The sequence below is a fragment of the Cervus elaphus genome, chromosome 20 (genome assembly GCF_910594005.1).
Source record: "Cervus elaphus chromosome 20, mCerEla1.1, whole genome shotgun sequence".
Classification (NCBI taxonomy): domain Eukaryota; kingdom Metazoa; phylum Chordata; class Mammalia; order Artiodactyla; family Cervidae; genus Cervus; species Cervus elaphus.
The window spans coordinates 98,481,820-98,506,301 of record NC_057834.1 but is presented as its reverse complement, the minus strand read 5'-3'; the positions used below and the strand labels follow the sequence as shown (position 1 = coordinate 98,506,301).

At 40.9% G+C, this 24,482-nt stretch overlaps 1 pseudogene; it reads right to left on the bottom strand.

The window, feature by feature from the left end:
- The window catches only part of LOC122676784, a 30,653-nt pseudogene extending 12,163 nt beyond the window's left edge, over positions 1 to 18,490 (bottom strand).
- Between the last annotated feature and the right edge of the window lie 5,992 nt (positions 18,491 to 24,482).

Below are 24,482 nucleotides of genomic sequence, written 5' to 3'. Positions count from 1 at the left end.
ATGGAAATGTCCAGGCAAGAATACTAGAGTGGATAGCCATTCCCTTCTCCAGGGGATCTTCCCAACCTAGGAATCATATCCTGGTTTCCTGCATTGCAGGCAGATTCATTACTGTCTAAGCCAACAGGGAGTGTCTAAATGTCATTCAGTTAGTCAGTTCAGTTGCTCAGTCATGTCCAACTCTTTGCAACCCCATGGACTGCAGCACCCCAGGCTTACTTGTCAATCACCAACTCCCAGAGCTTGCTCAAACTCATGCCCATCGAGTCGGTGATGCCATCCAACCATCTCATCCTCTGTCACCCCCTTCTCCTCCCACCTTCAATCTTTCCCAACATCAGGGTCTTTTCCAATGAATCAGTTCTTCGCATCAGGTGGCCAAAGTACTGGAGTTTCAGCTTTAGCATCAGTCCTTCCACTGAATATTCAGGACTGATTTCCTTTAGGATGGACTGGTTGGATCTCCTTGCAGTCCAAGGGACTCTCAAGAGTTTTCTCCAACGCCACAGTTCAAAAGCATCAGTTCTTTGGTGCTCAGCTTTCTTTATGGTCCAACTCTCACATCCATACATGACTACTGGAAAAAACATAGCTTTGATTAGAGGGACCTTTGTTGGCAAAGTAATGTCTCTGCTTTTTAATATGCTGTCTAGATTTGTCATAGCTTTCTTCCGAGGAGCGAGCATCTTTTAATTTCATGGCTGCAGTCACTGTCTGCAGTCATTGGGAGTGACTAAATGTCCTCTATGACTCTAGTGTCTGCCAAACAAGAACAAGTGTACAATAAGCATCCCAGCTTCTACATGTGTTCCTGACTTCTGGGACCCAGTAACCCCAGCCCCAGCCTCTGGAAGTCAAGGCCAGGGGTAGTGGCAGTTATTGATTTTGTTAACTTCTGAGCTGCCTCGCTATAGCTGATGCTATCAGTGCTCCATCTGCATCTTCAAGAAATCACTTACCATTTAGTTCACCAATCTAATTTCCAAAGGTAAGCTCTTGCCTGTATCTTTGTTGGAAGACTAACCAAATCTGCTGAAACCCACTTTGTGTGTATAGCAGGCTATAAGTGCTTAAGAGTTAACATTCCCTTAGGGGATAGCCCTTAATCAATGACTGACTAGTATAAATACCCCAGCTCCCTTACCCCTTGGTCTATTTTGTGTTATTTTGTGGAGCATCTAGGCTAAATAGATGCCTCTTGTGGGCAAGCTGCCTTGCCTTCCTGCAGCACTTCCCTCTCACCTACCTATATTCCCTGCATTTTCAGATAAATTGGCTGCATTTGAATTTTGTCTCAGAGTCTGCTTCTTAGAAACCCAAACTAAGATGCTCACTGTCCTTGGTTGGCTTCTCAGCTTCTTCTATTACCTATATATTCACTTCCTGGCAATACAGTTCTTCTGTTTGAAACTCTTGGAGGAATTTTTCTTATCCTGGTTAGATGAAACTAGGTACTAAACACCACAAGTATTCAGGTGAACAAACATTAACTTTATTCTCAAGAGGCTCATCTGCTATAAGGGAAGACAAACAAGTTTATACGTATATATGTGTGAAGAGAGGTTGGAGACAAGATGGCAGAGTAGGACGAGCTCACCTCCTCACATGAAAACACTGAAATCACAACTAACTGCAGAACAGTCATCAGCAAAAAAGACTGGAACCTACCAAAAAAGATATTGTACATTCAAAGAAAAAGATGAAGCGACAACAAGATGGTCAGAGGGCATATTCACAATATACTTGAATCTCACACCCACCAAATGACCAATCTGCAAACTGGAAAATAATTTTATGACAGAGTTTCTCCCACAAAAATGAAAGTTCTGAGCTCCCAAGTCTGGGGGTCTGTAATCAGGAGGAAGAACCCCCATAACATTTGGCTTTGAAGTCCAGTGGGGCCTGATTGCAGGAACTCCACGAGACTAGGGGAAATCAAAACTCCACTCTTGGAGGGCACATGTAGATCTCATGAAACCAGCACCCAGGGAAAAAGCAGCGACTCCACAGAGGCCTGGGCCAGACCTACTTGCTGGTCTTGAAAGGTCTCTTGGGGAGGCAGGGAATGACTATGGCTCACTGTGGGAACAAGGACACTGGTGGTGGAGGTACTGAAAAGTACTCACTGGCATGAACTCTCCAGGAGGCTGCCACTTTGACAGTAAGATCTGGCCCCACCCAACAGTTTGTAGGCTCCAGTGCCGGGATACCTTAGGACAAACAACCAGCAGGGCAGCAACACAGCCCCACCAATCAGCAGGCAGGCTGCCTAAAGTTTTCCTGAGGCCACAGCCACCTCTAAACACACCCTTTGACATAACTCAGTCCACCAGAAGGACAAGACCCAGCTCCATACATCAGAGGGCAGGTACCAGTTCCTCCAACCAGGAATCCTGCACAAGCCTCTAGATCAGCCTCACCCACTAGAGCGAAGACACCAGAAGAAGAGGAACTACAGTCCTACAGCCTGCAGAATGGAGACCACAACAGCAAGCTAGACAAACTGAGACAGCAGAGGAGTATGTTCCAGATGAAGGAACAAGATAAAACCCCAGAAGAACTAAGTGAAGTGGAGACAGGAGATCTACCTGAAAAAGAGTTCAAAGTAATGCTAATAAAGATAATCCAGGATCTCAGAAAAAGAATAGAGGCACAGACCAAGAAGACACAAAAAATGGTTAACAAAGAGCCAGAGGATATAAAGAACAAACAAACAGAGTTGAACAATACAATAACTGAACTGAAAAATATACTCGAATGAGTCAATAGCAGAATAAATGAGGCAGAAAAATGAATAATTGAGCTGGAAGACAGAATAGCAGAAATCACTGCCATGAAACAGAATAAAAAAAAGGAATGAAAAGAAACGGGGACAGTTTAAGAGACCTCAGGAACATTAAACACACCAAAATTCACATTATAGGGGTCCCAGAATGAGAAGAGACAGAGAAAGGGCCTGAGAAAATATTTGAAGAGATAATAGTTGGAAACTTCCCTAACATGGAAAAAGAAAAGTCACCCAAGTCCAGGAAGAACAAAGAGTCCCACACAGGATAAAACCAAGGAGGAACAGGCCTTCCCTTGTGGTACAGTGGTTAAGAATCTGCCTTGCGATGTGGGAGACACCAGTTCGGTCCCTGGTCTGGGAAGACTCCATACACCATGGAGCAGCTAAGCCCGTATGTCACAACTACTGAGCTCACACAGCCTAGAGCCTGTGCTCGACAATTAGAGGCCAATGCACTATAACTAGAGAGCAGCCTTCGCTCACCATAACTAAATAACTTTTTCATGCAGCAACAAACACCCAAAACAGCAAAAAACAAATAAATAAATAACCCCAGAAAACCACCCCAAGACACACATTAATCAAACTAACAAAAATTAAAGATAAAGAGAAAATAATAAAAGCAACAAGAGAAAAGCAACAAAAAAGGTATAAAGGAATCCCCATAAGGTTATCAGTTGACTTTTCAGCAGAAGCTCTGCAGGCCAGAAGGGAATGGCACAATATATTTTAAGTGATGTAAGGGGAAAACTGGAAAGCTACAATCAAGAATACTCAGCAAGGCTCTCATCCAGATTCAACAGAGGAATAAAAAGCTTTACAGGCAAATAAAAGCTAAGAGAATTCGGCACCATCAAACAAGCTTTAAAACAAATGTTAAAGGAACTTCTCTAGGTGGAAAAGAAAAGGCCGCAACTAGAAATAAGAAAATTACAAATGGGAAAGCTCACTGGCAAAGGCAAACATATAGTAAAGGTAGGAAACCATCAACACACAAATGTGATATCAAAACCAGCAATCATAAGGAGAGTACAAATGCAGGTGAATGGAGATGCATTCGAAACTAAGAGACTAGCAACTTAAAACAATCTTGTTTATATATAGATTGCTATATCAAATCTTCATTGTAACTGCAAAACAAATTCTACACTAGATATACACTGAAAAAAGAAAAAGGAATCTAAACACAACACTAAAAATAGTCATCAAATCACAAGAGAAGAGAACAAAAGAGGAAGGGAAAAAATACCTACGAAAACAAATCCAAAACAATTAACAAAATGACAACAAGAACACACATATTGATAATTACCTTAAATGTAAATAGATTAAATGCTCCAACCAAAAAACACAGACTGGCTGAATGAATTAAAAAATAAGACTTGTATATATGCTGTCTACAAGAAACCCACTTCAGATCGGGGATACATGCAGATTGAAAGTGAGGGGACAGAAAAAGGTATTTTATCCAAATGGAAATCAAAAGAAAGCCAGAGTAGCAATACTCATGTCAGACAAAATAGACTTTAAAATGAAGACTGCTATAAGAGACAAAGAAGTACACTGCATAATGATCACGGGAGCAACCCAAGAAGATATAACCATTCTAAATACAAATGCAGCAAACATAGGAGCGCCTCAATATATAAGGCAAATACTAACAGGCATAAAAGGAGAAAGTGACAGTAACACAATAATAGTGCGGGACACACACAATGGAATATTACTCATCCATAGAAAGAATGAAATACTGCCTTTTACAGCAACATGAATGGACCTAAAGGTTATCATACTAAGTGAAATAAGACAGAAAGAAAAATGTCAGATGATACCTCTTTTATGTGAAATCTAAGAAAATGATACAAATGAATTTATTTACAAAACAGAAACAGACTCACAGACTTAGAAAACAAATTTATAGGTCCCAAAGTGGAAAGGTGGGAGGGGGTAAATTAAGAGCTTGGGATTAACATATACACAATGCTATATATAAAACAGGGAATTAAAAAGGAATTTCTGTATAGCCCAAGGAACTCTACTCAATATTCTGTAATAATCACTATGGGGGAAAGAATCTGAAATAGAATAAATATATGTATATGTATATTGGAGAAGAAAATGGCAACCCACTCCAGTATTCTTGCCTGGAGAATCCCAGGGATGGAGGAGTCTGGTGGGCTGCCGTCTATGGGGTTGCACAGAGTTGGACATGACTGAAATGACTTAGCAGCAGTAGCAGCATGTATATGTATAACTGAATCATTTTATTGTACACCTGAAACTAATACAATTATCTTTTTTTTAAAAAAAGAACAACATGTAATGAACACAGCAATTCATAAATATGCAAAATTCAGAGGAAAGAGATTATCTGGAGAACTGGGTGAGATGAGGGAAAACTTCACAGGGAAGTTAATAGTTAAGCTGGATTTTGAAGATGAAGTTTGTGAGTGGCTAAGAGGAGGCACAAATAGCATTTCAGACATAGGAACAGTGTTGGCAAAGTTAGAGAAGAGCAAAACAGCCTCCATATTTGGAGACTTATAAGTCATTTTTCTGGAACATAGGTGGGGTTGGGGAATTGCAGGGCAGGTGGTCAGAAGGGGCATAGGAAAGCTGTGTATACTATGCTCCAGAGTTTATGCTTATAGGCCTGAGATAAGTATTAGAGAGTGTAAGGTATAGGAGAGACATGTAATGTTTTCCCTTTAGCGCTATGACTGTGGGGCTCTGTAGAGGATGAAGCTTGCTCAGATCTTATTGAACACAATATAATTATCCTAACTAAATTTTCCTTTGATGAGTATGGCTCTTGCAATGCCTCATGCAATTCAGACTTTCCAAGATGAAATATACAGATAATATAAACATATTCCTTCAGTGCCTCCATTTACTGAGTGTCTTCTTTGTGCCAGGTCTATTCTAGGCATAGGAGATTCAATGGTAAATAAGACAGGCAATTTCTTACCCTTAGGGGCAACAATACATACTGAACAAAAAAGTGACATGGTCTAATTCCCCTAAAGGTGTTCTTGAGATATTTAATATGAAGTTCACTTGGTCTAACGTGTCATCTAAGGCCAGTGTTTCCTTACTGATTTTCTGCCTGGATGATTTGTCCATTGATGTAAATGGGGTGCTGAAGCCCCCCACTGTTACTGTATTACTGTCAAGTTCTCCCTTTATGTTTGTAATATTTGATTTATGTATTTAGGTGCTATGTTATGTACATACATATTTCAAGTGTTATACCTTCTTGTTGGACTGAGTCCTTTATCGTTATGTGATGCTTTTGTCTCCTGTTAAACTCTTTGTTTTAAAGTCTATTTTTTCTGATATAAGTATTGCTACCCAGATTTTCTGTTTGTTTATATTTGTATGGAAAAACTTTTAAAAATCCCCACATTTTCAGTCTGTGTGTCTTTACAACTGAATTGAAGATTTTGTAGGCAGAATGTATATGGGTCTTTTTTTTTTTTTTTAATCCATTTGGTCATCCTATGTCTTTTGATTGGAGCATTTAGTTCATTTACATTGAAAGTAATTATTAATAGATATGTGCTTGTTATCATTTTGCTAATTGTTTTCTGGTTGTTTTTGTAGTTCTCTGTTCCTTTCTTCTCATGCGCTCTTCCCTTGTAATTTGATGTCTGTCTTTAGTATTATGTTTGGATTCCTTTCTCTTAATTTTTGTGTATTTTTTATAGGTTTTGGGTTTGTGGATTCCATGAGGTTCATATATATCCATGACGTTCCATATATAGTGATATACATCTATATCTATGCATTTTAAGTTGATTATTCTTATATTAGAACTCATTCTAACAGCAATTCAGACTTTGCTATATTTTTTACTTTCTTCACCTACATTTTATTTTTCACATTATATTTTATATCTTTTTATTTTATGTATCCCTTAACTACTTATTTGTAGACATAGATGATTTTACTACTTGTCTTGCTCAATATTCTTACTAGCTTTATACGTAGTGATTTATTACCTTTACTGTATGTTTCCCTTTGCCTTTACCTAGAATTTTTCCTTTCATAGTTTTCTTATTTCTAGTTGTGGCCTTTTCTTTTCTGGTTACAGAAGTATATTTAACATTTTTAGAAAGGCCAGTTTGGTAGTGATGACCTCTTTAGCTTTTGCTTATCTCTAACACTCTATCTTTCCTTCAAAACTGAATGATAATCTTATCAGGAAGGTAGTCAGGATAAACCTGGAGTAATAGGCCAGTTTGGTCTTAGAGTACAAAATGAAGCAAGGCAAAGGCTAACAGAGTTTTACCAAGAGAATGTACTGGTCATAGCAAACACCCTCTTCCAACAACACAAGAGACAGTTCTACACACGGACATCACCAGATGGTCAATACAGAAATCAGATTGATTATATTGTTTGCAGACAAAGATGGAGAAGCTCTAAACAGTCAGCAAAAATAAGCCTGGGAGCTGACTGCAGCTCAGATCAGTTCAGTTCAATTCAGTCCAGTCACTCAGTTGTGTCCAACTCTTTGCGACTCCATGAACTGCAGCACGCCAGGCCTCCCTGTCCATCACCAACTCCTGGAGTCCACACAAACCCATGTCCATTAAGTCAGTGATGCCATCCAACCATCTCATCCTCTGTCTTCCCCTTCTCCTTCTGCCCTCAATCTTGCCCAGCATCACGGTCTTTTCAAATGAGTCAGTTCTTCGAATCAGGTGGCCAAAGTATTGGAGTATCAGCTTCAACATCAGTCCTTTGATGAACACCCTTTGACTGTCTGGATCACAATAAACTGTGGAAAATTCTGAAAGAGATGGGAATACCAGACCACCTGACCTGCCTCTTGAGAAACCTGTATGCAGGTCAGGAAGCAACAGTTAGAACTGGACATGGAACAACAGACTGATTCCTAATAGGAAAAGGAGTATGTCAAGGCTGTATATTGTCACCCTGCTTATTTAACTTATATGCAGAGTACATCATGAGAAACGCTGGGCTGGATGAAGCACAAGCTGGAATCAAGATTGCCAGGAGAAATGTCAATAACCTCAGATATGCAGGACACCACCCTTATGGCAGAAAGTGAAGAAGAACTAAAGAGCCTCTTGATGAAAGTGAAAGAGGAAGTGAAAAAGTTGGCTTAAAGCTCAACATTCAGAAAACTAAGATCATGGCATCCAGTCCCATCACTTCATGGTAAATAGATGGGGAAACAGTGGAAACAGTGGCTGAGTTTATTTTTCTGGGCTCTAAAATCACTGCAGATGGTGATTGCAGCCATGAAATTAAGACATTTACTCCTTGGAAGGAAAGTTATGACCAACCTAGATAGCATATTAAAAAGCAGAGACATTACTTTGTCAACAAAGGTCCGTCTAGTCAAGGCTATGGTTTTTCCAGTGGTCGTGTATGGATGTGAGAGTTGGACTATAAAGAAAGCTGAGCACTGAAGAATTGACACTTTTGAATTGTGGTGTTGGAGAAGACTCTTGAGGGTCCCTTGGACTGCCAGGAGATCCAACCAGTCCATCCTAAAGGAGATCAGTCCTGGGTGTTCACTGACTCAGATAATGAGCTCCTTATTGCAAAGTTCAGACTTAAAATGAAGAAAGTAGGGGAAAACACTAGGCCATTCAGGTATAACCTAAATCAAATCCCTTATGATTATACAGTTAAAGTAACAAATAAATTCAAGGGATAGACCTGATAGACAGAGTGCCTGAAGAACTATGGATGGAGGTTCATAACACTGTACAGGAGGCAGTGACCAAAACCATCCCCAAGAAAAAAAATGCAAGAAGCAAAGTGGTTGTCAGCGGATGCCTTATGAATAGCAGAGAAAAGAAGAGAATTAAAAAGCAAAGGAGAAAGGGAAAGATACACCCAACTGAATGCAGAGTTCCAAAGAATAGCACGGGACACAAGAAAGCCTTCTTCAGTGAACAATGCAAAGAATTACAGGAAAACAATAGAATGGGTCAATCCTAAAGGAAATCAGTCCTGAATATTCATTGGAAGGACTGATGCTGAAGCTGAAACTTGAATACTCTGACCACCTGATGCAAAGAACTGACTCTTTGGAAAAGACCCTGATGCTGGGAAAGATTGAAGGCAGGAGGAGAAGGGAACAACAGAGATGAGATGGTTGGATGGCATCACCGACTCAATGGACATGAGTTTGAGTAAGTTCCGGGAGTTGGTGATGGACAGGGAAGCCTGGCATGCTGCACTCCATAGGGTCGCAAAGAGTTGGACATGACTGAGCAACTGAACTGAACTGAACTGAATAGAACGGGAAAGACTAGAGATCTCTTCAAGAAAATAAGAGATACCAAGGGAACATTTCATGCAAAGATGGGCACAATAAAGGATAAAAATGGTAAGGACCTAACAGAAGCAGAAGATATTAAGAAGAGGTGGCAAGAATACACGGAATAACAGTACAAAATAGGTCTTACTGACCTGGATAACCATGATGGTATGGTCACTCACTTAGAGACAGGCATTTTCATTTTTCTGTTCAGCTTCAGTGATTTCCACTACTCTGTGTTTGAGTGCTTACTTTTTTTCCTGTGTCATCTAATCTACTGTTGATTCCCTCTATAATAGCATTTTTCATTTCAGCTATTATATTGTTATGCTTTGCTACTTTTTAATATTTTCTTTGTTGAAATTCTCACTATACTCACCCACTCCTCTCCTGAGTTTGCTATGCATTTTTATGATCATTACCTTAAACTCTTTACTGAGTAGATTGCTTATCTCTGTTTCATTTAGTTCTTTTTTCTGAGGCTTTGTCTTGTTCCTTCATTTGGAACATATTCTTCAGTGTCCTCATTTTGCTTAATTCTGTATTCTCATTTCTATGTATCAGGTAAGTTGGTTATGTTTCCTAACCTTGGAGAAATGGACTTATATTGGGGACATCTTATGGAGCCTAGCAATATACCCCTCTCTGGGCATCAGAGCAAGTTGTTCCAGAGCTATCCCCTATGTGTGTTGCATGTACCCTTGTGTTATGGTCCAGTCAACTACTGTGGGCATGCCTGTTGATGGGGTTGGCTCCCAGCCCTGCAATGCCTGGTGACATGCAACCACTGTGGGCCTGCTTGTGTGTGGGACAGGTCCCTGGCTCTAATAGCCTGGAAGGAGGATTCCAAAATGGCTCTTGCCAGTGCCAATATCCCCCAAATGGCTGCTGCCTACATTCTGTCCTGAGTGTGAGTCCCATCTGCCTCTAGCCTCTCCAAGTGGCTAAGATCAGCAAGAGGTTCTATCCAAGAACCTTTCAAAGCACTGGCTCTGTGCTGGGACTCAGAGCTTGTGAAAATTTGCACGTACCCTTTAAGAGTTGACTCCCTGTTTTCTCTAGCCCTCTGGCTCTTCTCAACATAAGCCCTGATGGTTTTCTAACCTAGACATTCTGGTGGCTCATCTTCCTAATACAGGATCCCTGGACTAGGGAGCTTAATGTGGCAGTCTGACCCTTTGGTCCTTGGGGAAGACTTCTGTGGTTATAATATCCCTCCTCCTATTTGTGGGTTACCAGCCTGGAGATGTGGGTCCTGAGGAGCCCACATTTCCAAACCTCTCCCATCTCATTGTGGCTCCTTCTTTATAGCTTTTGTTGTGGAAAATCTTTTCTGCTTATCTTCAGGTCATTCTCAATGTATTTGCTCTGTGAAAGTGAAGGCACTCAGTCGTGTCCGACTCTTTGCGATCCCATGGACTGTAGCCTACCAGGCTCCTTAGTCCATGGAATTTCCCAGGCAAGAACACTGGAGTAGTTTGCCATTTCCTTCTCCAGGGGATCTTCCCAACCCAGGGATCAAACCCGGGTCTCCTGCCCTGCAGGCAGACGCTTTACCATCTGAGCCACTAGCTTTAATTTTGGTGTGCCCATGGGAAGAAGTGAGTTCAAGATTTCCCTATTTGGCCATCATAATCAATTTAGTCTCTAGAAATATTTCTGTCAAAAAAAAAGGTTATATGCAAAATAATTGAGAATGTTACATATTTTATTTCCTATTAAAATTCATAAAACCAAAGTTTTCTAATAAAAGGCTCTGAGAAGTCCTACAGTAAAGAAATTGAATACCTAATTAATTGTTCTGTGGTAGCCATCTGGTGGTTTTACCTATTTAGCATGGGTTCTCCTTTCTAAGAACAGCACCCTAATTTTGCTCTGGGGAACTATTCCTCTTGCTTGAACACAGTGCTGGAGGGATGTTAATCAGCTTTCTCTGTCCTGGCCAAAGTATGGACACATGGCCCAAGAAATGGCAATCAGATGCTTTCAGTCTGGAATTTGTATCTTTAGTAGAGCAAGGTAATAATTAAATATAGTTGAAGTCTTTTATCCCAGTCATGGTGTCCTGCTTCCTGGATTTTTTTATATTGCTCTTTTTCTTATGCCTTTAATATTTGGTTATTCAGCTTTTCCTTGTACTGTCATTCATGTTGTGCACTGTGCAGAAGATGGAAAGCATTCACTTATCAGTTCAGTTTAGTCGCTCAGTCGTGTCCAACTCTTTGTGACCCCATGGACTGCAGCACACCAGGCTTCCCTGTCCATCACCAACCCCCAGATCTTACTCAAGATTATGTCCATCGAGTCAGTGATGCCATCCAACCATCTCATCCTCTGTTGTCCCCTTCTCCTCCTGCCTTCAATCTTTCCCAGCATCAGGGTCTTTTCCAATGAGTCAGCTCTTCGCATCAGGTGACCAAAGTATTGGAGTTTCAGCTTCAGCATCAGTCTTTCCAATGAATATTAAGAACTGATTTCCTTTAGGACAGACTGGTTGGCTCTCCTTGCAGTTCACCTTATAGACTTATTTTAACTCCTGTGAGGATAGGGATAGATTGTGGAGAGTTTGGGACTTCTGGCTGCATGTTGAGGCAGCAGAGAAAAGCTCTTGATACAACAGACTTGCACTGGTATCCAGGAATGTACACTCACCCTGGAGACCTGTATGTCCACTTACTGATGCCTGCACATGCACTACAGGTCTTGTCCTATGCAACTCGAGTATTCCCTGAGGTTGCTTCTCTTGCTCCCCCAGAGCTTTCAGAGGTACTGATACATCTGAGACTCCCCATCTAAATCCAGTCCCCCTGGCTGGGGAGTCATCCTGAGGGCATGAAGCATGCCTACTGCCAGGGTATGTAACCTCCAGTATCAAGATGTGGCTGAGCAGCTAGAAATATGAGCACATATATGTGTGCATGCCATCACAGCTTCTGCTTGCCAGGGCCCCTGCAAATTTCCTTTAGGAGGGCCTGGAAAACCAATGTTATGTATCTGTAGTAGTCTGTTTGAGCTGATAGAACAAAATACCACAGACCAGGTAGCTTATAAACAATGCAAATATATTTATCACAGTTCTGGAGGATTGTAAGTCCAAGGTCAGGGTGCCAGCATGGTTGGGTCCTGCTAAAAGTTCTCTTCCAGGTTGCAGACTGCCAACTTTTCTCTGTGCCCTCACATGGTGGAGGGGATGAGGGATCTCTGTGGGGCCTTTTTATTTTTTACAAAATTTATTTGGCTGCCCCAGGTCTTAGTTATGGCATGTGGGATCTGTAGTTGTGGCACCTGAAGTCTTCAGCTGTGGCATGAGAAATTTCAGTTGCAGCCTGTAGGATCCAGTTCCCCACACAGGGATCGAACCTGGGTGCCCAGCACTGGGAACTCAGAGTCACAGCCTCTGGACCACCAGGGAAGTCCTATTCCCATGTGAGGCTTTTTTATTAAGGGCACAAATCCCATTTATGAGAGCTCTATCCTTATGACCTAATCATCACCCAGAGGACTGACTTCCTATTCAATGTGTGAATTTTGTGGGGCACAAGCATTCAGACAAGCGAGTGTCCAAGCAAGAGGCTTTAATTTTACTTTATTTTGAGTGGCTTCCCAGGTGGGGCAATGGTAAAGAATCGCCCTACTAATGCAGGAGATGCCACAGACATTGGTTTAACCCCTGGGTGGGGAATATCCCCTGGAGAAGGAAATGGGAAACCACTCCAGTATTTTTGCCTGAAAAATTCCATGGACAGAGAAGCCTGCCGGCCATAAGGTCACAAAGAGTCAGACATGACTGAGCATGCATGCACATACAGATAAACATACACATATATATTTATGTATACAAAAACATACATATGCTCGATGAAGCTCAAGCTGGAATCAAAATTTCCAGGAGAAATATCAATAACCTCAGATATGCAGATGACACCACCCATATGGCAGAAAGCGAACAGGAACTAAAGAACCTCTTGATGAAAGAGGACAGTGAAAAAGCTGGCTTAAAACTCAACATTAAAAAAACTAAGATTATAGTATCTGATCCCATTACTTAATGGAAAATAGATGGAAAACAATGGAAACAGTGAGAGACTTTATTTTTTGCACTCCAAAATCACTGTGGATGATAACTACAACCATGAAGTTAAAAGATACTTGTTCTTTGGAAGAAAAGCTATGCAGACCTAGACAGCATATAAAAAGCAGAGACATTACTTTGCCAACAAAGGTCCATGGAGGCCTTTGTGCCTTTGTGCCATAGAGGCAAAGTTACGGTTTTTCCAGTAGTCAAGTACAGATATGAAAGTTGGACCATAAAGAAGGCTGGGTGCTGAAGAATTGATGCTTTCGAACTGTGGTGCTGGAGAAGACACTTGAGAGTCCCTTGGACAGCAAGGAGATCAAATCAGTCAATCCTAAAAGAAATCAACCCTGAATATTCATTGGAAGGACTGATGCTGAAGCTCTGATACTTTGGCCACCTGATGTGAAAAGCTGACTTCTTGGAAAAGACCCTGATGCTGGGAAAGACCAAGTGTAAGAGGAGATGGGGACGACAGAGGATGAGATGGGTGGACAGCATCATGGACTCAATGGGCATGAGTCTGACCAAACTCTGGGAGATAGTGAAGGGCACGGAAGCCTGGTGTGCTGCAGTCCATGGGGTTGCAAAGAATCAGACACTACTGTTCAACTGAACAACAATTTGTTATATATATATATGTATTGGCCAATTTGAAAGATAAGTTTGATAGAATCCTGCCTCTCCTTTCATGTATTCACTCCTTTCTCTTTCCCTACTCTTTGCCTTCCTTTACTGATGAGAAAGTTACATGCCTGGTTTCTACTTTCCCTGGGTGGTATGGTATTTATTTGTGCAATAATAAACAGTAATTTTTTGCTTGAAGGAGGAGCATCCTTTTTAATTTGTACTAATTGCAGTCTTGTCTCTGAGCTGCCTCAGATCCTTCTAAACCATCAATACTTCAGCCTGAGTCAGGCAAGGTTGCTCATACCTGAACCTTAGGCAATTCCTCCCATGCCATATTTTAATACTCCTCTAGTTCCTTAAAACCTTTGGTTCCTGGTCCCTAGAACAGGACTAGAAAGGAAGATACCCAATTTTATTAATGAGAAACGGAAAGCCCATTAAAATGAATAAGAGGCAGGATTTCTAGGAACACAGAGTAAAGAAGATGCCAAATTCTATGCCTGGAAAACTGGAGAAAATGATCTGAAACAACCATTTCAGGGCTCTGAAAACTGACAGAGGCAGATAACAAATTGATAAACATTTATTCATGAGAGGCTGCTAAACTTTGGGTAAGAACAATGGGAGTCTGTAGCATGCTTGCCTGGGGCTGCTCCATACCCCTGGCCCAGATAAATCCACATGGAAGAGTGCTAGCGTGGGGCTGCCTGGGAAAAGCAGCAGCTTAGCTGCCAGAGGGGACTGACTTGATTTGGAGTGAAGGGCACTGTCAGTAAAATTAGAAAACTCATTAGAAAACAAATAGGAAAAGCCTTGCCTGCCTGAGGTTATGGCCCAAAATTCAACAGGGAGACCTAGGAAATTAGACTAGCTCTTCATCTATCATTGGCTGACCGAGAGGATGTGCACACACAAGAAGCCCAGCCTGGTGCTCTATGATGACCTAGAGCGGTGGGATGAGGGGAGGGAGGCTTAAGAGGCAGAGGACATACAGATAATTACATGGTTTGTGTTGTCGTATGGCAGAACTCAACAACATTGAAAAGCAATTTTCCTCCAATTAAAAAATAAATTAAAAAAATACATACAAAAAGAAAACTCCTGGGAGGTGACGAGTGGAAAATAAAAGCTGGGGCACACTTGAAACTGACATGTATACATACAATAACAACACCAAGAAGGAAGAAGGGACTGGAGCTATCCTGGAACAAAGTTGCTATATTTTACCAGAATTAAGTTGGTGTTAACATGAAATGAATTGTAGTAAGATGTATATTGTAATCCCTAAGGCAATTACAAAGAAAATAACTTTAAAAACTAGAGTTAAAAAGTGAACTGATTTGAAAGCATCGTCTGACCAGTTAGTGGGAATGGAGACAATTCACCTGCCTACCTTAGTTTCTCCTTATGTCAGTTCAGGACAGTCGCACCAGCCACACATCCTCACTCAGGTTCTGACTTCCCATCTTACATTTGACTTAGGTCTCTGGAACACCCAGTACACTGAGGCTACTTATGTAATGAGCAGAAGGAGCAAGCCCCTTTGGGGCCTTCCTGGGATAGACTCCTCACCATCCCTTGCTTTAGCTTCTCTCTGAAGTACCTAGATAATATTGGGTTGGCCACAACGTTCATTCAGGTTTATGATATGGAAAAACCCAAATGAACATTTTGGCCAACCTGGTAGTATCTGGTATATATTCCCTGAGTTGTTTTTCAGGTGCTAAAACCACCACCAAAGAAGATGGTGGTTAACAACTTGGTGACCATGAGCACATAGTCCCCAGCTTCCTGGAGCTCAAGGACTGATCGTGTTAACTCCTGTGACACTGACCTGTTAGCTTACCATCAACCAACCAGAGAACCGTGCACAAACTGATCACATACCCTGTGACTCCCCTTCTTTACCTGGCCTTTAAAAATGCTTTCCTGAAACTCATCAGGAGTTTAGGTTTTTTGAGTATTAGATGTCCCAGGCTCCTTCTCTGGCACTTTAAAATAAACACTTCACAGCAAGTCAGAGTTAGTAGATTGACTTTATTGCACTTGAGCCAGTGGACCCAAGTTTGGTTCAGTAACACTTGGCCTCTAACCAAAATGAGAAAATCTGCTGTGGCTGGGCTGTTCATTCTCTATGGTTCCCCTCCCCCAAGCAGGCCATGAACTTGGCTACCTCTTCCTGAAGCTGAAGGGCTCAGCGGTGATATCAGAAAAAGTCAGGGTGCTTTGGGGAAACTTGAGTATCACAGGATTTTCCATCTACTTTTAGTGCAGTAGAACCTAGGAGAGGCCTTGCATCATATTTCAATGCACTGACTGTAGCCTCCTGCATTTCCTATGGTTCCTGTTATTCCAGATGGACTGTACTACTGTTCCCTCCACCCCATACACATACACACCATTCCTCTCCCCATAGCCTCCATTCTTCACCTCCAAAGCTCACATTTTATGTTCGAACATATCAAACTTTCTTCTGCCCCACCTTATTCTTCTCCATTAGAAGGACAATACTTGGGTTTATCATACTTTGCTTGGGCTATGTGATTGCAGAAGCCCTGTTTTTCCATTCATTATTATTCCTGTGTTTCTAAGACTTTACCTTGTATGGGAATCATCTGGGGAACTTATTAAGATGCAGATTTTGGCTTAGTAGGTCTAGGGAGGAGCCCGAGACTCTGTATTTCTGATGTCAGCTGAAGAAAAAGACACGACCTAAAAGTTGTGAGTTAAGTTTTATTCTGTGACCTTATTGAGGACTTCAGCCTGGGAGGACAGCCTTTCAGATAGCTCTGAAGAACTGTTCAGAAGAGGTAAGGGAGGAGATAGTATTCATAGAAGTTTTTTGCAAGGAAAAAAAAATGTGTGGTGAAACATCAAAAGATTACAGCTAATCACAAAACCAGTCATCTCAAGTTAATAATTTTATTACTTTTCTTTATATGAGAAAATGTAAGAATATGGGCTCATTAAAATTATTCCTTAGATACGCATCTTAACTATCTAGGGCCAGGATCCAAAGTGCATAAGGCTTCTATTTTTCTCTATTCTGAATTCCATTCAAGATGCACCGTGGTGGGCAGGGCCACTGCAGTGGCTAATGGATTAATTCTTGTTGACTGGGATGGCAGCAATGTTCCCTGTCCACACTAATACGGTCGCAGGACATGGGATGTTGCTGTTCAGTGGACTGTACTTTGAGTAACTGAGTTCCAGACTTTGGAGCAAATATTGACATAACATTCTTTAAGGGTACTGAAATAAAAGAAATGAAAAATAAAATTAAAAAGTATTATAAGGAAAACACTGAATCAGGGTTATTGACTTCAGAATGTAAATTTTTAAACAAAACTTTCAATGCTAGCATGTTTTGTTGTGTTTTGTCTAGGTTCTACTATCATCCCTGGCACCTTGCATCTCTCTTTCAACAGAATTTAATATTATACTGATTCCTCTTGAAGTCCTTCCAAAGGAGTGTATTGATTGAGATAGCAGAAATAACTCATTGCATTCATCCACCCTGACATCTGTACAATCATTTTTTTAAGCTTCCAAACCACTACCTCTTCATCCATCCAATGGTTCCTAGAGTCTACTAAGACATGCCAGTGCTGTGAAGGATGTAGGTGTTAGTGAGACAGTTTTTGCCCCCAAGAAATTTCATCTTTGGTGGAGATGACACAATTCTTAAGATATATTCTGAAGGACAGTATTGATGTAAAGCCTTAAATGTTGTCCGAGTGCTAGTTAAGGAGTTAGCTGTAAACTTGGGTCATTCATGATCAGGCCATTCAACAAACAATATTTTCAACAATACGGACAAAACAGAATTTTATTTTCTGGCTAATACAGCTTTTCCGATTTTTCTCCTGCCTCTTTGCACAAAGGATCAGTTTGAATTAAAAAAGAAATCTGAACTCTACCTTCTTTGTTTTCAGAAAGATGTATTCTTTTCTATAACAAAGGCAAAAATGAGGGAAATTGGCAGGGGTGTCTTTAAGAAGCTAGTTATTACCAGTATACAGAGTAGTGTTTGTTGATTTATTTGAGTCAGGAAGCTTTATAGAGACTGCAATAACTCTGGGGTGCTTCCAGTTTGGAGTGCAGGGGTAGAATTGCAAAACTTTAGAAGGAACTTCTTAAAGTTCATATTACCCATTGCCTCCAAGATTGCTTAAGTCAAACATCCTATTAGAGATATTGGGTTGGCCAAAAATATACTTTGGGCTTTTCCGTACAATGTTACAGAAAAACCCAAACAAACATTTTGGCCAATCCAATATATCTAGGGTTTCTATTCTTAGTCTCTCCCCCGCCACCCCTCCCCACCAGACAAATCAGTATATGCTAGCAGTGTCTCTAGTAGTATTTTCATTAAGGCAAATCAATTGTAAAAATTCATATGCATTTGATGGTGATGATCAATACCTCCTGCTTAATAATACCACTACCCACAGGTCAGCTTCCCCATCACTCTTATCTTCCTTTCCTTTACTCACACTCTTTCATCTACTACAAGTTCATGAAAACAGAAGGATTTAGCTTTTCAAGTGACTGCAGAAGGAGAAACCACATGTAAACAGACTTTAGAGCATTCACATGGACAGAAGAGGAGACCATAACACTCACTGAGGGAGATTTGCCAGTCCTTGCCCCTCTGCTCGGCCAAGGCCAGTCGCTTCTCATGCGTCCTCTGCATTTCCCATGACTAACCCAGTTCTCTCAGTGCCTTACTTAATACCCCTCACGGGAGAGCTGTTTGTGTAGTCAAGAGTCCAGGTCATCTCACTGGGCTATGCTGACTAGTGGGTAAGTTTGCTGCTGCTGCTGCTAAGTCGCTTCAGTCGTGTCCGACTCTGTGCGACCCCATAGAAAGTGGGTAAGGTTACTGTACCTTAAAATGCATGAACCTCTTCTCTTTCTCTTCTACTTCTCACAGCTAGATGAGTAAGTGAATTCTAGATAATTCTATTGGCTCATTCTCTCTTCAACTTTCCTCCTGCCTGTATTCAGCCAAACTGATAAGATGTCAAGATGGAAAAGTAGAGCAGGGGGTCCCAGGCCCCACTGTAACCTTTATCAAGGTGTTGCACTTGGGTTCCAAGCTTGGAACAACTATCAATAAAGTGGTAGCTTGGTTTTTATGTATTATTCCTTTTTTAGATTGCTCCCTCAGGATCTCCAATGGAAGGAGAAGACATGTGGAGCAGGATTTGGGCATTTCTGAGTCCCTGGCTATAAAATCATTAATATCTCACTTTAATTCCCTACTGCTACTAGAGATAGAAAGTAGAACAGTGTATTGGTTAGGGTTCAGTGCAGGAGAGAGAAGCCACTTTAGCTATTTAATGCAAGAAAAAACGAAGGAAGGAAATAAGGTGCTGAAAGACAGGGAAGTCAGGCATGCTGCAGCCCATGGGGTCACAGAGTTGAACATGACTGAGGAACTGAACTGAACTGAAAAATCACTGGAGGGTTTCCAGTGGTTTATCACTGGTGGCTCAGTGGTAAAGAATCTGTTTACTAATGCAAGAGACATGGGTTCAATCCCTGGGTCAGGAAGATCCCGTGGAGGAAGAAATGGTAACTCACTCCAGTATTCTTACCTGGGGAATACCATGGACAGAGAAGCCTGTTGGGCTATAATAGTCCTTGGGGTCATAAAGAGTTGAACATGACTGAGTGACTAAACAACAACAACAATAAAAATCACTGGGAGGGTAGGAGGAGAGGAATCGTTCCTGCTAGAATAGCAAGACCAACCGCTGGAAAGTTATCACCTCTGAGGACATCCCCAGAGATTCTGAGTAGAAAAACTCATCGCTCTGGAGCCAGGGATCCTACACTGCATGATCTGAATGGGTCTCCAAGGATCAGAATTAAAGTCAGGAGGCTACTATCCCCACTGCCTCCATCACAACTGCCTCTCTTACCCCCACTGGGGCTCTGCTATAGCAACACCTTCTGTCTTTGAAATAATATTGGCCAGAAGAAAAGCAGTCAAAAGGGGCAAGGAAAAGGCCTCTGCTCCATTTCTGCCTTCTATATTTTGCACAAGTATCTCTAATTGGTGAGTCATAATTTGAATCCACACCCTAACTGAAAAGGAGTCTGACAATGCAGACTTATACCTTGTGTAGTACAGACAGGCATGGCAGCAGGAGGGAGGAAAGGAAGCTGAACAAGGAATCAGTCCATCATCACAGGGAGCGAATGAAGGGTAGCACTGTGTTATGGACTGAATATATGTGGCTGTCAAATTCATGTGTTGAAATCCTAACTCCCAAAGTGATGGCATCAGGAGGTAGGACCTTTGGGAGGTGATTAGGTGATTGAGAGTTGGGAGGTGATTAGGTGATTGAGGTGATTAGGTGATTAGGTGATTGAGAGTGGTGTTCTCATGGATATGACCAGTATTTTTGGAGCTTCCCTGGTAGCCTGGTGGTTAAGAATCTGTCTGCCAATGCAGGGGACATGAGTTTGATTCCTGATCCAGGAAGAACCCTCATGCTGCAGAGCAAATAAGCCCATATATCACAACTACTGAGCCCAAGCTCTAGAGCCCTTGAGCTGCAACTGCTGAAGCCTGTGTGCCCTAGGGCCTGTGCTCTGCAACAAAAGAAGCCACCACAATAAGCGACCTGCGCATGGCAATGAAGAGTAGCCGCCACTCACTGCAACTAAAGAAAGCCTGCACACAACAACAAAGAACCAGCATAACCAAAAGTAAATACATTTTTTTTAAAACTAAAGAAAAAGAAGACCCATGAGAAAGCTCCCTTCCTCTGCTTTCTGCCATGTGAAGATATAAGAACACAACAGTCTGCTGTCCTGAAGAGACTTCTCACCAGAACCCAACCATGCAGACACTACTAATCTTGGACTTCTGACCTCCAGAACTGTGAGAAACAAACTTCTTTTGTTTGTAAACCACCCAGTCTATGGTATTTTGTTACAGCAGCCCCAGTAGACAAAGATATGATGGTGTATTACTTTGTATTTTAAAACATGCTCTAATTAAGTATTACATACTCAAGAAAAACCTGGGAAAACATGAAAAGTATAAAGAACATAATAAACATCAGATATTGGTTGCAAATAGGAGAAACCCTCTAAAGTGACTGGAATTAACAGAAAAACATGTGGGCAAAGGACAATGCAAGAGCTCCTAGAATAATGAAAAGACTTTAAAAAGGACAAGGTCAGTTGTCTTGGTTCTTTATGGTTTCCTGGTTCCTGTTTCAAGCTCCTGTGAGATTTTACCATTCATCTTCTCTTCCTCAGATTGGGTGGATGCTGGGCCATTTTTCAAGATGAAGAATTTGGAAAAAATTACTCCTTAGATCCTGCATCCTTGATAGTCCTCAATTTTTTAATCTTCATCAATTATATAATGCTCTGATGTTTAATAATTTTAAGCCCCTCGAGGGTCCTATACTTTGACACTTCAAAAATTATGCTTAAACAAGGTAAAAATGGTGCTAGGGGGTAGTTTCCTGGTGGCCCAGTGGTTGAGAGTCTGTCTTGCAGTGTAGGGTGGGGCATGGGTCACCGGTCAGGGAACTGAGTTTTCCACATGCTGTGCAGCAAATGAGCCCAGGCTATGCCCCAATGAAAAAGGTCCCACATGATGCACTGGAAAAGACTGAAGGCAAAAGGAGAAGACGGTGGCAGAGGATGAGATGGTTAGATAGCATTACCGACTCAATGGACGAGAATCTGAGCAACTCCAGGAGACAATGAAGGACAGGGGAGCCTGGTGTGCTGCAGTCTATGGGGCTGCAGAGTCGGACACACAACAATAACAACAATGATGCAATGAAGATCCTGAGTGCCACAGCTGGGACCCAAGGTAACCAAAGAAACAGATAAATAAATATTAAGAAAAACAAGGTTAAAGGCTTAAAAGCCAACCAACCTAAAATAATATAGAAGCTTGGGATGGGTAGGGAAGACAGTCAGGTGGTTGTCTGAAAATAAGAGTCAGGGCCAGAGTGACAAGGTTGAAAACAATTAGTTTTGATGTTGTGGTTGGAGACTATTGAGGTTGAAGGGGACGTTAGCTCATATTCCTCTTTCTCTGAATTAAAAACTAATAGAGAAATTAAGATGTAAGTAGATGGACAGCAATGTTCTGTTTCATTACTGGCAAGATAGGCCTGGTAAACATGGTGAATGTAGCTTAGATCCATTGCTTCAATTGGGTTTCCTAAAACTCCTTCTGATTTGAAATGACTAAGGCCTACAGTTAAGTTTAGTGTATGGAGGAGAGCAGGACTTGGCTTCAAAATCTTAACTTCTCCCTAATAAAGGCCTGTATAAAAATGTATAGACAAGTGTCAAAGTTTATTGTCACTCAATTACATATAGCAATTCTCCTTCCATGGAAAGAAAAGGTTCCATTCAGGTGGAGTTTTCCAAAACTGTTTTCTTTTCTGGAATAGAAGTTCTTTGTCTAGAAACATCAGGAGAAGAGCATAAAGTTTTCTCTAATAGAACTGAAATAATGGATGTAAGAAAACTGGGAGAACAAGAATAAAAGAGGACCCAAATAGAGAAATAGAGAAATTAAGTAAATAAAATAAAAGCAGAGACTTCTCCATAACTACATGATTTAAAAAAAAAAAAAAGGTTAGACTAGCCTAAGAAACTATAAGAATGGTCAGAGGAATAGGTGAAAAACCAGAAAAAAACTGATGCTCAAGAAATCAAGGAAGGGACTTCCCTGGTGGTCCAGTGGTTAAGACTCTGTGTTTCTACTGCAGTGAGCACCAGTTGGATCCCTGGTTGGGGAACTAAGATCCTACATGCCATGCACCATGTCCTACCCCCACTAAAAAGAAATCAAGGGAAGGAAGAATTAGGGACATAGATGGTTAGTCACTGGTAGAAAGTATGAGTAAGTTGAGTACTGAAATGAATTTTGTTTTTTTGATTGAAGTATAGTTGATTTACAGTGTTGTGCTAATTTCTGTTGTACAGTATGGTAAAGTGACTCAGTTATACACATATATACATTGTTTTTAATATTCTTTTTCATTATGGTTTATCTCAGGATATTGAATATATTTCCTTGTGCTATACAGTAGGACCTTGTTGTCTACTCATTCTTTATATAACATTATAGCTTGCATTTACTAACCCCATCCCTCCCCTACTCTCCCAAAATGGATTTTTTAAAGCAATTTATTGAGGTGAAATTCACATAACATAAAACTGTTTTACAGTGACAAATTCAGTGGCTGCTGCTGCTGCTAAGTTGCTTTAGTCATGTCTGACTCTGTGTGACCCCAAAGACGGCAGCCCACCAGGCTCCTCTGTCCCTGGGATTCTCTAGGCAAGAATACTGGAGTGGGTTGCCATTTCCTTCTCCAGTGCATGCATGCATGCTAAGTCACCTCAGTCATGTCCGACTCTGTGCGACCCCATGGACAGCAGCCCACCAGGCTCCTCTGTCCACAGGATTCTCCAGGCAAGAGCACTGGAGTAGGTTGCCATTTCCTTCTCTAATTCAGTGGCATTTAGTATATTAACGAGGTTGTGTAACCATCACCCTGTCTAGTTCCAAAACATTTCCGTTACTTCAGAGTAAAACCCTATATGCATTAAGTGGCTTCTCCCTTTTCCCTTCCCCTAGGCCCTGGTAACCACCAATCTGTGTTCTATCTCTATAGATTTAACTATTCTGAGTATTTCATATACATGGAAGCATACAGCATGTGCCCTTTTATGTCAGGCATCTTTCATTTAGCATAATGGTTTCAAGGTTCATCAATATTAAAGCATTTATCAGTGCTTCATTCCTTTTTATGGCTGAATAATATTACATTCTCTCTATAATACACACATATATATATGTCAAGATTTTTTATCCCTCTATCCATTGATGGATATTGGGTCTGTTTCTACTATTGACTACTACGAATAGTGTTGCTGTGTTCACGCACGTGTATGTACCTTTTTAGTATCTGTTTTCAGTTTTTTAGAGTATATATGTAGGAGTGGAAGAGTGGGATTATATGATAATTTTATGCTTAATTTTTGAGGAACTACCAAACTGCTTTCTGAAAACTTATTTCAGATTTAGCAATTTGATATTAATTGTTGATCCTAGTTAGAAGAGTACCAGGAGAATAATGACTACAAAACAGATGGCAAGGGATTAAGAAGTAAATGAGTTTAAAAATTAAAAAAAAAAATCAACAGCTTTATTGATGTATAATTGACATATGCTAAATTGCACATATTAAAATCACAGGTTTTATTTAGTATAGGCACTTCTTCCTCTGAGACAGAAATAAGCTAAGAGGAAGCGGGTATTCTATATACAGATAAGTTAGAAGTGGAGGGAAGAGGTATTAAGGGATTTGACATCTAATGGGTTTTTTTCCCTTGGTAAAAGAGATCATACTGAAATGAGAACAGTAGTGTGGGAATAAGAGGGGTTAGGAAGACATGATAGAGGCAATTAGATGCTTATTCCAAATTCATTTTCCTCTTCCTTTTCAGTAATAGAGTCTTGATTTTGTTTAGGTAAGTGACATAGACAGCTAAAAGACTTCATTTCCCAGTTTCCCTTACAACTAAATATGACCATGTGATTATAGTGTCTGCATATATACATGTATGTGTGTGTGTGTGTGTGTGTGTGTGTATTATAAGGAGCTTCTAGGAAGGCTTCCTAAAGGGAG